Below are 9957 nucleotides of genomic sequence, written 5' to 3' on the forward strand. Positions count from 1 at the left end.
AATAGATTGCGTAATTTTCCGGTATTTTGAATTGGTGGATGATACTTATAATTCATTATTTTTAAGCACAAAATGGATATCTAGACACAAATCTACATTTGTAGCATCCTTTGAAAGATTTGAAAGAACTTAAAACCATTTCTTTAGAATTGTATATTTTAGCTTCCTTAAAAGAATTAATCAGTTTGCTTACCTTAATATTATTGCCCCAAATTTCTCCAGTACTTTTATCCCTACTTAGTTATGATTCATATTTGACTTTTGAGACTGCACTGTTTGTTATCATTCTCTTAGTACATGTTCCTCAGCAATACTGTAGTTGCAAGTATCAAATATTGAGATGGTTCTCTTCCCAGTTAAGTGACCATGGGTCAAGATATTATGACCAGTCCTCAGTTGACAGAGATTTCTCAAAAAGGACATTACTGTTGGAGAGGAATGCCACACTTTGCCATCCTTTTGGGCCGTGGAAGTTCCATCTAGCTTGCCATTTACCTCTTACTATGCTCACATATTCAGTTATAAAATCATGTATAGATTGCTAGATGTAGCTGCTTTATCCTCAATATCTGCTGTTTCACTACTGCTTGTACCAGCATGTTTAGGACATCAGCAGCACTCTACACACCTGTCCTTTTTTGAATAGGTTTTTATAATTACAATCTAATTCGTGATTTTTGAATTTTGGCATGTATTGCAGCATAGTGTGATACGGCATGAAGTAAATTCTGGGAATTGAAATAGGTTTACTCATAAATTTCTAGTCAGGAGGTTTCTAAATTAATGTAAGTGCAGTCAGAATACTACACATCATCACATTTTGAGCCAAGAATAAATATCTTAATTGTTTGTGCATGAATAGTGTCATGAAGTAGGAATTCACTTTTTATTGTTACTTTTGCAAAGCTTAATATCAGAAACTTCCTGGCATGGAACCAAATAAAACCAACTTCTTTATTTGTGTATTTATTTTATCTTACACTTAATCACTGTTTGCCGCAACTGTGAGGTAGCACAACTTATGTCCAAATATTTTTTTTCTACTGGGGGGATCACAGATTCCTAGATTTACAATACATCTTTTTAACCCTTAAACTGCAGCTACTGGAAAACCTTGCTCATTCTGAAAGCACAAAATACATGAATAATTGTTCTTAAAAACTTATTATAAACCTATAAGAACTTACCCTCCAAATTCAAGAATTTTTTCATTATTATAATTACCCAAGGAGTGTGAAAGTCAGTGTTATGCAGGATATCTCTCCAGAGGCATCTGCAGCCCAAGCCTGCACTATTTCCAGTAGCATAGAAATGTGAACTCCTTTAGAGTGAGTTCTTTAGAGAAACTATACTCCCAGTAATGCAGCTTCACCTAAGGTGACTTTTCACTTGTGGTGTAACTTTGAGCAGGCGGATTTCAGTAAAACCACATTAAAGATATGAAATGTATAAGCATGAAAAAAATCTTTCATCAACCTTTTGTTGTTATGGAGTGTTGAGGTTTATGAGTGCTACACTTGTCATGGAAAAACTTTTACTTACAGTACATTCCTCTAGAATTAGAGGTATCATGCAGAAGTATGAAAAACGAAAAGTATCTTTTTTTATACCTCTGTTTTGCTGTGGGGGAATGTTGAAGTTCATGAGTACTAACTATGTTTAGTGACCAGTATGAAATAGTGCATAAATTTTGTCTCAGATGATGTATGTAACAGGTGATTGTGCTCTGCCATAAGGTATACAAGTATGTCACAGTTTAAGGGTTAAGAAGTTGTCGGTCCATTTTTCCACTAATATTTTTTTCCTAATGTAGTACATGAACTGGAGTTTTGCTGTTGCCACTCCTTGAGGGAGTTCCTAAGGGGAACTGGCATCAGAGTTATAGATAGATAGATAGAATGTGGAATGTGTTTCTCTTTGCTAATGATTAGTATTTTTTTTTTTTTAATATGTATACTGTGATGCTATGGTCCAACTTGCCAAAGCATTTTTGAAGTATCAGCATTCTATTTGTTTTCCAGTAGATCTTTAGTTTTTTCGTCCCATGGTGATTAAGCAACTAAAAAGGCATGATTTTACTAAATTGCTATTGAATTGTATAGATTCATTAATCAGACAATTTATATAAAAGGACTCGCAGGATTTTCATGTGTGGTATTAGTGCTGATAAGAATTTAGAACTGGCTTACTCCGTTAGGGCTATTTACATCACTTTTAACGTTTCTTTGATTACCACAGCTTTTTTCCCAGTGGATATTTAGTACTTTTACTACTGTTGTTTTGCATTTCTCAAAAAAAAGGAGTATCAAGAGTACACTTTTGTCAGAATGCATTGGTGTGCTATCAGAGGTCCTCCAGAAAATCAATGGTGAGAGCATTCTTGATTATATGCAAAACAGAAAAATGTCTACTGAAGAAGTCATGTAGGTAATATATTATAAGGATGACTTGGCTCATTCAAGAGAGAAAAAAGGAAGTACTTCTGCTCAAATTTTAACTTATGTCGAACCTCAAGCACTAATGTCACACAGAAATGGAGATGGTACATACATAGATGATTTTTTATTCTCTTGTTTTCACTTGGATGTATAACTTTTCACTAATAATGGCTCTTTGCTCTTCTTTTGTTTGATGAAGTATTTCTGTAGGGTTTCTAGACAGTCATCCAGGGTTTTATTTCTTGCCATTGATTTCCATTATACTATAGATATTTTTCTCTTTTTATCTTTTATGTTGATAACTGAAACTAAATTTTGCATGTTCTGTGCTGGTTTAGTAGCAGTATAAAGGCAAGTTAATTGTTAAGGGTTGTATGTTTTAGATGATCTTGCTGTATCAGTGGTTTGCAAAATGTAGCCATTTTTTATTTTTGCACAACAGTAGGGTTATTGGCAAGAGACCAGAATATACATGAGTAGCAAGTCAGTAGCTCCTCTACTCAGACATCATAAAATAGTCATCACAACATACTGTACTTCAGCCTTCTGAATTTATTTTTATGTATGTCATGTAATAAGTGTCAAGTTTATGCTGTCTAAACACCAATAAATGTAGATATATATGATACTTGTTGACATATGAAAAGTAATGATTAATGCAAAATTACAGAAAGTTGTGCTGATATTTTAAATGCCTTGACACCTTGAAGATGTGAATATCCCAAATCAAGTTGGTCTAAGACTTGGTTGACATCAGGTATGATCTTTTATTTTTGTATGCACTTACATATTGTCTTACCGTGGAAATTTAGGGAAATTTATACAAAAATGACAAACATCCTGCACCTGCACCGTCACATACCTATTGAAATTTCCCTTCATCTTGCAAAGTCTTCTCCTATCATTATAAGATTGCCAATTTTAGGAAGAATTTTTTTGATTTTTTATGTTTAGCATTAAATATGTTTGTATAACTGAAAAAGGATGTTAATAGTATGAGAATAACACGAGAATAAATAGGAACATTAGTGAAAGGAGCAAATGAGGAAGTGGTAAATGGTAGTGATGAGGTGAGGAGGATATGAATGGGTATTTTGAAGGACTGTTGAATGTGTTTGATGAAAGGGTGATGGATGTTGGATGTTTGGGTCGGGGAGGTATGTGAAGTGAGAAAGTTATAGAAAATGGTTTGGTGAAGAGAAGATGAATTGAGGCAAGGCAGCAGGAGTGGATGTTATTGTAGCTGAATTTCTAAGGAAGGAGGCAGGAGTGAAATTGCTTGTTTAGTAAGGATTTTCACTGTATGGATCATTGTAAATATTGGTGGATTGCATGTATAATGCCATTGTATAAAGGAAAGAGTACAAAGGGGAATGTTTGAACTACACAGGTGTCAGTTTGTTGAGTTGAGTGTTCTCGATAAGTTGTGTGGGAGAGTGGTGATTGACTTACAGAGCATTGGACTAGGTAGGGACATTGTGGTTTCATGAGCGGAAGAGGGTGTGTGGATCAGGTGTTTCCTTTGAAGAATAAGTTAGAGAAACAGATGGATTTGTATGTGGCCTGTATAGATTTGGAGAAAGCATATGATAGGGTTGCTAGAAATGCCTTTAGTAAGATCTTATGCCTATATGGTGTGGGAGGAAAGCTACTTGAAGCAGAGGGAAGTTTTTGTCTGTATTAAAAGGCATGTGTGTGAATAGGCACAGAGGAGGATGAATGGTGCCAAGGGGAGGTAGGTCTTTGGTAGGGTGTGTGATGTTTGATTTGTTTATGGATGGGGGTATATAAAGTAAGTGAGGGTGGCCTGGGAAGTAAGACAGTTGTTGTTTGCTGATGGGTCAGGACTGGTGGCAGATTCAAGCAAGAAACTGCAGAAGGTGGTGTTTGAGTATGGGAGTGTGTGTGAAAGGAGGAAGTTGAGAGTAAATGTGAACAGAAGCAAGGCTGTTACATTTAACAGGGCATAGAGACAGGAGAGTTGGGGTGTGATTTTGAATGGAGAAAATTTGGAGGGAATATTTCAAGTAATTTGGGAATGGACATGACAACATGGGAAGCAAAAGGGAGTTATATTATGGAAGAGGGGAATACGAGCTCTGGGAACACTGAAATAAATGTGGAAAGACAGAATGTTATCTGGTAGGGCAAAAACTATTATTTTTGAAGGCATAGTATTCCCAGCATTGTTGTATGGATGAGCCATGGATTTTATATATATATATATATTTTTTTTTTTTTTTTTTTTTTTTTTTCATACTATTCGCCATTTCCCGCGATAGCGAGGTAGCGTTAAGAACAGAGGACTGGGTCTTTGAGGGAATACCCTCACCTGGCCCCCTTCTTTGTTCCTTCTTTTGGAAAAAAAAAAAAAAAAAAAAAAAAAAAAAAAAAAAAAAACGAGAGGGGAGGATTTCCAGCCCCCCGCTCCCTTCCCTTTTAGTCGCCTTCTACGACACGCAGGGAATACGTGGGAAGTATTCTTTCTCCCCTATCCCCAGGGATAATATATATATATATATATATATATATATATATATATATATATATATATATATATATATATATATATATATATATATTATCCCTGGGGATAGGGGAGAAAGAATACTTCCCACGTATTCCCTGCGTGTCGTAGAAGGCGACTTAAAGGGGAGGGAGCGGGGGGCTGGAAATCCTCCCCTCTCTTTTTTTTTTAATTTTCCAAAAGAAGGAACAGAGGGGGCCAGGTGAGGATATTCCAGAAAAGGCCCAGTCCTCTGTTCTTAACGCTACCTCGCTAATGCGGGAAATGGCGAATAGTTTAAAAGAAAAGAAAGAAATATATATATATATATATATATATATACATATATATATATATATATATATATATACATATTGTACAAAGGCAAAGGGGATAAGAGTGAGTGCTCAAATTACAGAGGTATAAGTTTGTTGAGGATTCCTGGTAAATTATATGGGAGGGTGTTGATTGAGAGGGTGAAGGCACGTACAGAGCATCAGATTGGGGAAGAGCAGTGTGGTTTCAGAAGTGGTAGAGGATGTGTGGATCAGGTGTTTGCTTTGAAGAATGTATGTGAGAAATACTTAGAAAAGCAAATGGATTTGTATGTAGCATTTATGGATCTGGAGAAGGTATATGATAGAGTTGATAGAGATGCTCTGTGGAAGATATTAAGAATATATGGTGTGGGAGGCAAGTTGTTAAAAGCTGTGAAAAGTTTTTATCGAAGATGTAAGGCATGTGTATGTGTAGGAAGAGAGGAAAGTGATTGGTTCTAATGTAGGTTTGCGGCAGGGGTGTGTGATGTCTCCATAGTTATTTAATTTGTTTATGGATGGGGTTGTTAGGGAGGTGAATGCAAGAGTTTTGGAAAGAGGGGCAAGTATGAAGTCTGTTGTGGATGAGAGAGCTTGGGAAGTGAGTCAGTTGTTGTTTGCTGATGATACAGCGCTGGTGGCTGATTCATGTGAGAAACTGCAGAAGCTGGTGACTGAGTTTGGTAAAGTGTGTGAAAGAAGAAAGTTAAGAGTAAATGTGAATAAGAGCAAGGTTATTAGGTACAGTAGGGTTGAGGGTCAAGTCAGTTGGGAGGTAAGTTTGAATGGAGAAAAACTGGAGGAAGTAAAGTGTTTTAGATATCTGGGAGTGGATCTGGCAGCGGATGGAACCATGGAAGCGGAAGTGAATCATAGGGTGGGGGAGGGGGCGAAAATCCTGGAAGCCTTGAAGAATGTGTGGAAGTCGAGAACATTATCTCGGAAAGCAAAAATGGGTATGTTTGAAGGAATAGTGGTTCCAACAATGTTGTACGGTTGCGAGGCGTGGGCTATGGATAGAGTTGTGTGCAGGAGGGTGGATGTGCTGGAAATGAGATGTTTGAGGACAATGTGTGGTGTGAGGTGGTTTGCTTGAGTAAGCAATGTAAGGGTAAGAGAGATGTGTGGAAATAAAAAGAGTGTGGTTGAGAGAGCAGAAGAGGGTGTTTTGAAATGGTTTGGGCACATGGAGAGAATGAGTGAGGAAAGATTGACCAAGAGGATATATGGGTCGGAGGTGGAGGGAACGAGGAGAAGTGGGAGACCAAATTGGAGGTGGAAAGATGGAGTGAAAAAGATTTTGAGTGATCGGGGCCTGAACATGCAGGAGGGTGAAAGGCGTGCAAGGAATAGAGTGAATTGGATCGATGTGGTATACCAGGGTTGACGTGCTGTCAGTGGATTGAATCAGGGCATGTGAAGCGTCTGGGGTAAACCATGGAAAGTTGTGTGGGGCCTGGATGTGGAAAGGGAGCTGTGGTTTCGGGCATTATTGCATGACAGCTAGAGACTGAGTGTGAACGAATGGGGCCTTTGTTGTCTTTTCCTAGCGTTACCTCGCATACATGAGGGGGGAGGGGGATGTATTCCATGTGTGGCGAGGTGGCGATGGGAATGAATAAAGGCAGACAGTGTGAATTGTGTGCATGGGTATATATGTATGTGTCTGTGTGTGTGTATATATGTGTACATTGAGATGTATAGGTATGTATATTTGCGTGTGTGGACGTGTATGTATATACATTGTGTATGGGGGTGGGTTGGGCCATTTCTTTAGTCTGTTTCCTTGCGCTACCTCGCAAACGCGGGAGACAGCGACAAAGCAAAATGAATAAATAAAAAATAAATATATATATATATATATATATATATATATATATATATATATATAAAGAATACTTCCCACATATTCCCTGCGTGTCGTAGAAGGCGACTAAAAGGGAAGGGAGCGGGGGGCTGGAAATCCTCCCCTCTCGTTTTTTTTTAATTTTCGAAAAGAAGGAACAGAGAAGGGGGCCAGGTGAGGATATTCCCTCAAAGGTCCAGTCCTCTGTTCTTAACGCTACTTTGCTAACGCAGGAAATGGCGAATAGTTTGAAAATGTGGCAGTTGAGGGAATAATTGGTGTACATGGAGTGTTCAGTGTTGTAAATGGAAATGGTGAAGAGCTTGTAGATTTATGTGCTGAAAAAGGACTGGTGATTGGGAATACCTGGTTTAAAAAGCAAGATATACATAAGTATACGTATGTAAGTAGGAGAGATGGCCAGAGAGCGTTATTGGATTACGTGTTAATTGATAGACGCACGAAAGAGAGACTTTTGGATGTTAATGTGCTGAGAGGTGCAACTGGAGGGATGTCTGATCATTATCTTGTGGAGGCGAAGGTGAAGATTTGTGGGGGTTTTTAGAAAAGAAGAGAGAATGTTGGGGTGAAGAGGGTGGTGAGAGTAAGTGAGCTTGGTAAGGAGACTTGTGTGAAGAAGTACCAGGAGAGACTGAGTACAGAATGGAAAAAGGTGAGAACAAAGGAGGTAAGGGGAGTGGGGGAGGAATGGGATGTGTTTAGGGAAGCAGTGATGGCTTGCGCAAAAGATGCTTGTGGCATGAGACGCGTGGGAGGTGGGTTGATTAGAAAAGGTAGTGAGTGGTGGGATGATGAAGTAAGATTATTAGTGAAAGAGAAGAGAGAGGCAAATGAGTGGGAGAGGTATAAAAGAAAGAGGCAGGAGGTCAAGAGTAAGGTGCAAGAGGTGAAAAAGAGGGCAAATGAGAGTTGGGGTGAGAGAGTATCATTAAATTTTAGGGAGAATAAAAAGATGTTTTGGAAGGAGGTAAATAAGTGTGGAAGACAAGGGAGCAAATGGGAACTTCAGTGAAGGGGGCTAATGGGGAGATGATAACAAGTAGTGGTGATGTGAGGATATGGAGTGAGTATTTTGAAGGTTTGTTGAATGTGTTTGATGATAGATTGGCAGATATAGGGTGTTTTGGTCAAGGTGGTGTGCAAAGTGAGAGGGTTAGGGAAAATGATTTGGTAAATAGAGAAAAGGTAGTAAAAGCTTTACGGAAGATGAAAGCCGGCAAGGCAGCAGGTTTGGATGGTATTGCAGTGGAATTTATTAAAAAGGGGGGGTGACTGTATTGTTGACTGGTTGGTAAGGTTATTTAATGTATGTATGATTCATGGTGAGGTGCCTGAGGATTGGCAGAATGCTTGCATAGTGCCATTGTACAAAGGCAAAGGGAATAAGAGTGAGTGCTCAAATTACAGAGGTATAAGTTTGTTGAGTATTCCTGGTAAATTATATGGGAGGGTATTGATTGAGAGGCATGTACAGAGCATCAGATTGGGGAAGACCAGTGTGGTTTCAGAAGTGGTAGAGGATGTATGGATCAGGCGTTTGCTTTGAAGAATGTATGTGAGAAATACTTGGAAAAACAAATGGATTTGTATGTAGCATTTATGGATCTGGGGAAGGCATATGATAGAGTTGATAGAGATGCTCTGTGGAAGGTTTTAAGAATATATGGTGTGGGAGGCAAGTTGTTAGAAGCAGTGAAAAGTTTTTATCGAGGATGTAAGGCATGTGTACGTGTAAGAAGAGAGGAAAGTGATTGGTTCTTAGTGTATGTAGGTTTGTGGCAGGGGTGTGTGATGTCTTCATGGTTGTTTAATTTGTTTATGGATGGGGTTGTTAGGGAGGTGAACGCAAGAGTTTTGGAAAGAGGGGCAAGTATGCAGTCTGTTCTGGATGAGAGAGCTTGGGAAGTGAGTCAGTTGTTGTTCGCTGATGATACAGCACTGGTGGCTGATTCATGTGAGAAACTGCAGAAGCTGGTGACTGAGTTTGGTAAAGTGTGTGAAAGAAGAAAGTTAAGAGTAAATGTGAATAAGAGCAAGGTTATTAGGTACAGTAGGGTTGAGGGTCAAGTCAACTGGGAGGTAAGTTTGAATGGAGAAAGACTGGAGGAAGTAAAGTGTTTTAGATATCTGGGAGTGGATCTGGCAGCGGATGGAACCATGGAAGCGGAAGTGAATCAGAGGGTGGGGTAGGGGGCAAAAATTCTGGGAGCCTTGAAGAATGTTTGGAAGTCGAGGATATTATCTCGGAAAGCAAAAATGAGTATGTTTGAAGGAATAGTGGTTCCAACAATGTTGTATGGTTGCGAGGCGTGGGCTATGGACAGTTGTGCGGAGGAGGGTGGATGTGCTGGAAATGAGATGTTTGAGGACAATATGTGGTGTGAGGTGGTTTGATCGAGTAAGTAATGTAAGGGTAAGAAAGGTGTGTGGAAATAAAAAGAGTGTGGTTGAGAGAGCAGAAGAGGGTGTTTTGAAATGGTTTGGTCACATGGAGAGAATGAGTGAGGAAAGATTGACAAAGAGGATATATGTGTCAGAGGTGGAGGGAACGAGGAGAAGTGGGAGACCAAATTAGAGGTGGAAAGATGGAGTGAAAAAGATTTTGAGTGATTGGGGCTTGAACATGCAGGAGGGTGAAAGGCGTGCAAGGAATAGAGTGAATTGGAACGATGTAGTATACCGGGGTCGACGTGCTGTCAATGGATTGAACCAGGGCATGTGAAGCGTCCGGGGTAAACCATGGAAAGTTGTGTGGGGCCTGGATGTGGAAAGGGAGCTGTGGTTTCGGTGCATTATTACATGACAGCTAGAGACTGAGTGTGAACAAAT

Source organism: Panulirus ornatus, chromosome 42 (genome assembly GCF_036320965.1).
Source record: "Panulirus ornatus isolate Po-2019 chromosome 42, ASM3632096v1, whole genome shotgun sequence".
NCBI lineage: Eukaryota > Metazoa > Arthropoda > Malacostraca > Decapoda > Palinuridae > Panulirus > Panulirus ornatus.